This window comes from Hibiscus syriacus, unplaced genomic scaffold, assembly GCF_006381635.1.
Source record: "Hibiscus syriacus cultivar Baekdansim isolate YM2019G1 unplaced genomic scaffold, ASM638163v2 tig00110847_pilon, whole genome shotgun sequence".
Lineage (NCBI taxonomy): Eukaryota > Viridiplantae > Streptophyta > Magnoliopsida > Malvales > Malvaceae > Hibiscus > Hibiscus syriacus.
Genome location: NW_024062888.1, coordinates 2,009,599 through 2,018,063, shown reverse-complemented (window position 1 = coordinate 2,018,063; position 8,465 = coordinate 2,009,599).

The window sequence follows — 8,465 nt, the reverse complement described above, 5'->3', positions numbered from 1 at the left end:
ACCAACTTGCTGCCATCAGGAGCAGTCTGTTCAAAGCCTGGTGGTGTTGCATGAAGGCTACTTCTTGAAGCTCAACGTTCAAGAAGGCATTGTTGACATCTACTTGTCGAAGTGCCCAACCGTTGGTCACTGCTAAAGAGATGATGACATTTAAGGTGGTGAACTTAACCATGGGGCTGAAAGTATCTCTGAAATCGTACCCAGGTATTTGTGAGAATCACCTTAGCAACCAGAAGTGCTTTATAACGATGAATTGAGCCATCGGGTTCTTCTTGAGCCTGAATAGCCACTTAAACCAACCACCTTTCTTCCTTCTGGTAATCTGACTAACTCCCAAGTCTCATTACGTTACAACACATTATATTCTTCATATACAGCTGCCTTCCATTCTGAGATTTGACATGCTTCGCGTACTGTGCATGGAACATAATCCAGAACAGACCCTATATAGGCTTTGGGTTTGTACACTCCACACTTGCTCCGAGTTAGTATGGAATGAGAATTGCCACAAGGTTCTATAGGTTGAACGTTATACTCACTGACTTCATCATCAGCACGTTGATTTGCAGTGGATGCATTAGCGGGTTGACTGGCAGTATCATCGTTTTCTTCCAAACTGCCAGAGTGTTGTGCTGAACTGACTTCATGGTCATCACTCCCACTATTGGCATAAGTATCCATAAGCAGCTCATTGACATGCATAAGTTCAATATTTTCTTTCCAAACCACGAGTGGCAGCTGATGCTTGTTTGCCACCTGATGCATTTCTGCTTATGCTTGTAGGTTGCCTACTGGATTCACATTGTTGAGTCCTGAATTTGGTGACATCAGTGACTACCTCAAGGGACCGAGAATGTTTCGTATTCGAGCCTGCCATAGAGCTCCTGCTGAAATCACCTGCAAAAGGAAACACGTCCTCATTAAACACCACGTGCCTTGAAATATATACACGTCCATCTTTAGCTAAGCACTGAAACCCTTTGTGTCGCATGTTGTAACCCAGTAATATGTACACTTGAGACCGAAATTTTAATTTGTGATGCAAGAATGGTCTTAGATGAGGGAAGCATCTGCAGCCAAATACTCGTAAGCCATTGTAATCTGGAGTCTTGCCATACAAAACCTCAAAAGGTGATTTATCATGCAACATTATTTATGGCAACCTATTAATCAAATGGACTGTAGTTTGAACAGCGTATGACTAGAACTTAATAGGCATGGATGCCTGAGCAAGTAGAACAAGGGCCATCTCAACAATGTGCTTGTGTTTTCGTTCGATGACACTATTTTGTTCAGAAGTGTGGGGACATGTAAGTCGATGAACCACCCCTGACTTGCTTAGTTCGTCTGTCAACGAGCGAAACTCCCCTCCCCAATCGGTTTGAAGTACTTTAACTACACTGTTGAACTGCGTAGCAACTAGTTTTTAAAAGAGCTTGAATGTTGTTATAGCTTCAGCCTTTTACTTTAGCAGGTACAACCATGTAAATAGTGTAGTAGCATCGGACAAACGAAACATAGAACCGAAAGCCATTTGAAGACACGTATAGAGGTCCCCATAGATCCGAGTAAACAAGTTGAAACGGTTCTGTGTAAGTAGTACTAGATTTAGGAAAAGGAAGCTTGTGAATCTTACCCAAGTGTCAAGCCACACAATTTTTATTGATATCAAGAAGAGATTTTACATCCATTCGTTTACAAATTTTAACAAATGTGTCATAACCGGGATGTCCCAGCCTTCTATGCCAAGTTTCAAAGTTTTGGAGGATGCCATGGAAGTGTGAGTGTGGCTTCATCATTTCCACTTATGGTTCTAGCAGCTTTGAAGGAGTATATGCCACCACATTTTATGCCACGTAGTAACACAACCATTGTGTCTTCATCTCTAACACAACAGGTTTTAGCATGGAATTCAAGAAACACGTGGTTATCCCTAGCAAGCTTGGAAACAGAAAGCAGATTCTTAGTAATGGAGGGAACATGTAGAATATCACTTAAAGATAAGGTGCACGAAGGGCTTGTAATTCAACTTTGCCAACTTTACAAACAGTCAATGAATCCCCATTCCCAACCATTAGCTTACCAGGATTGTTGAAGTTTGAGTGTGAAGTAATCGAAGTTGCATTAGGTGTAACGTGGTGGGTCGCACCTGATTCAATCACCCACTGTTCTTGACCAGTTACACTGGAATGTGCCTGGTTTTGCCCTACACTTCTGTTACCATCATGATATGTATTGTCATGACTGCAGCAGCCACACGCATTACCACTGACTCCGTTGGCAGCATAATATGCTTTAGAGTTTTCGGACCCTGAGATATGGTCATCAAGTGTGATACAAGTAAACTCTTCATCAAATCTATGCCAGCATTGACTAACAAGGTGTCCATTTTTGCCACACAGTTGGCACTGCACCTTGGGTCGTTCTGCCCCTGCCATGAGATCTCCCTCGAGAGTGGGCCGAGTTGTTGCTCTATATTGTTGTTCTCATGACTCTTGTTAGTGTCAACATCTAGCTTCCCTTGTGCAAGATTGGAACTAACAAGTAGAGAATCAACTGATAATCGAAGCCCTCAATTTGTTTCAGCATCGACGAGTATGGTGCAGATACTGTCAAGTGACAATGAGTCACGCATGGCAGATATAACTGCAATGAAAGGCTGATACTCCCTTGTAAGTCCTTTAATGATGCTAGCAACATGTTTAGATTCTAGAATTGGACTGCCACAAGAAGATAATGCATCAATGACTTCTTTTACCTTGGTAAGGTAGGCCCTCATATTGTCTTCTCCTTTCTTGAGGGACTGCAGCTTGTAATGTAAACTCATTACAGCAGTAGCAGATTGGCTTGCAAAGAAATGTAGAACTTTATTCCACACTTGCACCGATGTTTCAGCACCAACAAACTGAGGAAGTAAGTGAGGACTTACTGTTGATAGTAACTAGGAAGCTAGCGCGCTGTCTTGGGCCAGAAATTCTTCATACTCTTCATTGACAATCGTGGTTCCCTCTTCGCCAGTCACAGTTTGGAGGGGGTAGCATTGATCCTGTTAGCATTCGCTCAAGATGATGACTGCGCACGGTGAGAAGCATTTGCTGTTTCCAAAGTAGGAAGTTTGACTCATTAAGAATCACGTTTACCCTTTTGTTGGTGAAAGCTTTGGTGTTTCGGGTTGAAAACTCCATTGAAGTAGCTGTGGATGAGGCACTTTGATCCATAGCAGCACGAGCAGCGGAAACAACCCCTAGGATACGGTGGCGAATGATACCATGTTGGAAGTATGTTGAACAGAAGAATATAGACTGGTTTATTGATACTATGAAGTATGTTTGAGTACAAGACTTGTGTTCCTTATATACTACTGCTCTTAGCTGCTAATACAACCACCTTAACTGACCAACTAACCAAAACTAACTTGCTAACAACCTTAGCTGTTATAACAACTTCAACTTCAAGAAGCTTCTAAGTATACTGCTAACATTCCCTCTACTTCTTCTTCTCTTCTCACCTTGAACACACTATTACAACAAGCTCTAAAAACTAATTACATCTAACTTCTAACATTCAACCTTCTTGATGAAAAGATGAACAATTAAATCGAAAGTGCTGATGCTTCATTTCGTTCTTCTTGAATCGAAAGTACCGATGCTTCCTTCCGTTCACTTGAATCGAGATTGCCGATGCTTCCTTTCGTTCTTCTTATTCACCTTTATTTCTTTCTTTCTTGCACTATCTTCTCACTTGAAACACACTATTACAACAAGCTCTAAAAACTAATTACATCTAACTTTGGATCAAAATATTCCTGCTGCTCTAGTTCTTTCTTGGCCTTTTCAGTGTCATTTAGTTTCTTCAATGTGCCTGGATTGCGATGCTCTGTAAGAGCTTTCTGGAAAATCTCAATAGTCGGTTTATAATCTTTTGAGCATTTAGCCATCTTCACATAAGCAGTTCCCTTCTTAGTCAAAGCTTTCGCTATCATTTTATAATTTGCTCTAAGCTCTCTACGTCTTTCAACAGCCTTCACGATCACCGCCACCTCCTTATGGACGTTCTCTTTCACAAGGAAATCACTCTCTTTCGCAATGAAATCGAAAACCTTCTCCAAGAAACCAATGGAATTCGCTGTATCCAAGCTGGTAGTAAATGACGCGGTTTAGCAGCCATTTCCGATGGCATGTTCTCCTCCTCTTCCATGTAGCGGAAGAAAAAATAAAGTCAGGACTGTTTGGCGAATGATACCATCTTGAACATTCAAGATAGCTAAGCTAACAACAGATGCAAGAACATAATACTTTCTTTTTCACTTCTTTTCAATTCATCCTTTACAGCCTATATATAGTTCAAGTATACAAGCAGTTACTCATTAGTTACAACTACTAACAGACACTCAACAGCCTAACTGACTAACACCTTAACTGCCTCAATTACGAGCACAACCAGCAACATCTATCAGCTGCATCTCAGCCTCATGGGTGGAGACTACATGCATCACGTGCAAGCACATTCCAACAAGAGGAAATTCTAGTAAAAAAATATTAATACCAAAAGTTAGTCAACAAGTTGATTGTCTATCACATATAAGACCAGCCATTTCATACTCGGTACAAGTATTCACTTATGGAAGTTGGGTTGCAGATTAAAAAGCTATTAGAAAATGAGTTTTTGTTTATCTTAAATTTTAATTCTAGTTGTAATTTACTTTGTTGAGATTGGGCCAATTGATGAAATGTTCTCTCATATGTATTCATTAAACTAAAGGTTTATATATACATAAATGCTCATCTAGCCTAACGAATTAACTGAACGAAACTAACTAACTATAATTACACATGTTAATCTCCAATAACTTTTACTTTGCGAGTATGTTTAATCTTCTTATAAGATAAAGATTTGATATTTAGAGGATATAAAGATTTGGAAAAAAGATGGCAACTTTACTTTTTGTAATTCTTATCTTATAAAAGTTGATTGTTCTTATAGGTTCTTTCTTCAATCAAATTCTCACTGTTCTTTCTTCTTAGAATATTTACAAATAAAAGAGAGGATTAATGGATACACCCTTTTTTTATTTAGGGTCCAATTACATCTTTAGTCCATCCTTTTCACCGCAAATGAAAAACCCATTTTCACACTCAATTGGGCCAACATCTCATCCAAACTCAGCCCAACAAACCAAATTACTCTAATTACTTAATTCATATATCGTTCGAGTCAACATCCTAAACCCACATCCTCTTGAACGTTATAACATTAATCATATCAACCGAACTACAACTCAATTAGCAATTAGTTTAATTACTAATATTCATATTATTCATCAGAAAATTAGGTTAAATTTGAAGTAGTCTAATTTGTATTGAGGGAGTAATGACATCTTTATTTTGGGTTGAATTATATAAGTTTGAAATAGTCTAGCAACATTGTTTATGGGGATGTCATTCTCTAAGATCATTTTCAACACTTGGGGTCAATGTTTGTTTGTGACTTCCATTAAGAAGACGTTTATAGGTTTTTTTTATTATTATTAAAGAAGACCTTTATAGTTTAATTGCCAGACTCTTGGCTTCGTCTCTCTCTTTCCCTACTTCCACCACTTCTCGAAAACAGGCTGAAAGGGGTAAGAACAATTATTATTTTCCCAATATTTAAACATCCATTTATTGACTAAAAGGTTTTTCAGTTTTCTGGTTTGCCTAAATGATATGGATTTAGTACCCAAAATCTTCATGCTACTTTCTTAACATATGCAGTCCCTTCTTAAATGTTTAGATTACTGTCTCTTTGTATAAAACAAAAGCCTTAATTTGCATATAAAGAGCTCGTGGCAGAAGCCTCAATGATGAATGGGAGTCCTATTCTTCCCTAGAAATCTTAAGTTCGAGTAATTATGTTTGTAGGGTATGTACGTTGCTAATGACTAAGAAAAAAAGAAAGTTCATGACAAGATAAAGAATTCGAGTTTATCTTGTTAGTTTATACAATCACTCTTAAGAGATGATATTCATCAAGACTGTGAATTTGGATCTCAATTTTCTTCTATTTTCATATTAAAAGAATAAAACAAAGTTCTTACAAACAGTTAAAAAGGAAAATAAGTTCAAATTTTAGGTTAAAATGTAAGTTATCCCTTCTTTTGGGGTCTAAATAGATAATAATTTATTGTTATAATCTTTTTTTTTTTTTGAGAAGGGATTTTGTATGATTAAAAGGTAAAATCATACAAAACAGTCTCTAAACCTAGATGGAAGAAAAAGAGTGAACCTGATGAATGCAAATAACAGTTTAACCTAACAGCATCAAAACAACAAGAACTTGACTACACCCTAAGCACTAACACTACAAATAAGCAATGAAAACAGAACTTGCAATAGAAAGAAAGAAAACTGCTGATTAGAGGCCCATGAGTAGCTGCTCGACTTTCAGTACGATGGACCTTGAGATGAGCTTATAGCTGACCACTCGAGCAGCCATGAATAATGAAACCATCCAAAATACTGCAACATCATAACACAAAGGCGCACACTGCAATTCTAAACCACAACTAACCTCACCAATACAGTTATCTCAGCGAAATCAGTTCATTAGTGATTCTGAAAAAAATCTGAAATAGAGAAAAAAGAATCCAAGCTAGCTTTTGCTCCAAAAAAAATGTCAATCCAATAGCCAAATCAACAATGAAGTCTATTTTACAACTCTTCTTTTTGAAAAAACCTAGTTCCTGTGCAACCAAATAGACCAAAAAAAGCCAAAGAGAGCTAACTTCCATATTAAATGACATCCATACCGAACAGGAATACCAACCAGGACAGTAAGAGAGACTTAACATTACCCGGGCAAGTAAACTGAAAGTTCCACGTTGAGAACCATTTTTGACAAACAACTCGTATCTTCTCGTAACGACAAAGAAGATGATCAACCGTTTCCAATTCTTTTTGACAAAAAACGCAAAAGCAAGCATCTATCGACAAAATCCCTCTCCTATCTAACTCGGCACGTACAGGAATCCTATTCACAATAACTTTCCAAGTGAAGGAAACAACCTTAGGTGGAACATTTACCTCCCAAACAAACTTCCAAACTTCATCCTCCGGCGCATCAGAAGCAGTCTCGACACAACAAAACATTATAGGGGAATAAATACCGTTAGGCGAACCCTCCCAAACCAGCGTATCCAAGGAATTACTACTAAGAGTTGCTCGATTTAGAGTTCCAATAAAATCTTTCCTACACGGAACTTCGGAGTTCGTTAGAGGTCTGCAGATTTCGATGGACCAAAACCATACGCCATGAAGCTTGCTACCAAACTCATTAAAGAAACCGGCATTGTTAAAGGTCAAATCATAAATCAGCGAAAAAGAATGTCTCAATGACGGAACTTCTGTCCAATGATCATTCCAGAAGTCTACCCCTGATCCGACCGGAATCTTCTTACAGACGCAATGTTAAGGTCGCCCTCCGAACTAACTATACTCCTCCACACCCAAGACATCTTCCTTGCCGAGATCTGCGGAGGAAGCACTACATTCTGTTGATAATCATTTTTAGCACTCATGACCCTTCTCGACCCTTCTCCATATGTTGTTTATTTTGCAGACCTAAATCCTGGAAATCCTGTAGCAAATTGCAGACGAGATCAACCATATTCCAAATGCATTCCAAAGCCACCTCCTAAGTGTACCATTACCAACGTGGTTGCAATGCTGATCCTACCCCTTGAGTTTTACTTTGAAGGAGAAAAAAGATTATGGATCTTGTATAATTAAATAATCAATCAGCAAAACGAACGTAATAAAAAAATATCTAAAAAGCTACCACCTACTATAGCGTTTTTTTCTTCTGGAAAATTAAAATTTATGTTGAAATATGGTTTCTATTCTTATTGTTGTGTTTACGTTTGAGTGATGCAATATAATTTTATCGAGGAATAAAAGAAATAAATTCTCTAACTTTATATAATTATATTTTTAATTAATAATAGAAATTTGTTGATGAAAATAAGTTTATCTCATCGGTTGTTGACATATTTTCCCTTTTGATTTGGACGGAGAGTTGTAATCAATGTGGTAACGACCGTTAGCCGATATTTTACTATGAGAGAGATGAAAATGTAAGGGGCAAGATGTGAGTAAAGGAGATGAAAGTGGAGGGATCCTCTCTTTCAGTTCTTTTATCGGGGTATAAATACTCCAATAATAGGATGGTCGATGTCAGATTTATGGTGATGAATGATGACGACTATAACACCCTAGACTAGTAGGACACACAATCGAACAATGAGGGTGCTACCACTAGAGTGTCTAACCAAACTTTTTCTTAATTCTTTTACTTAAAATTGACCATTTTCTTTATGAAATCAACTATATAAATATAATTAAACTATACATTGGGGAGCTCCCAAAATGAATATTTGCATTAAAAATAAAAATACAGACTGTCTTAAAATACAATTACGACTCAACTTT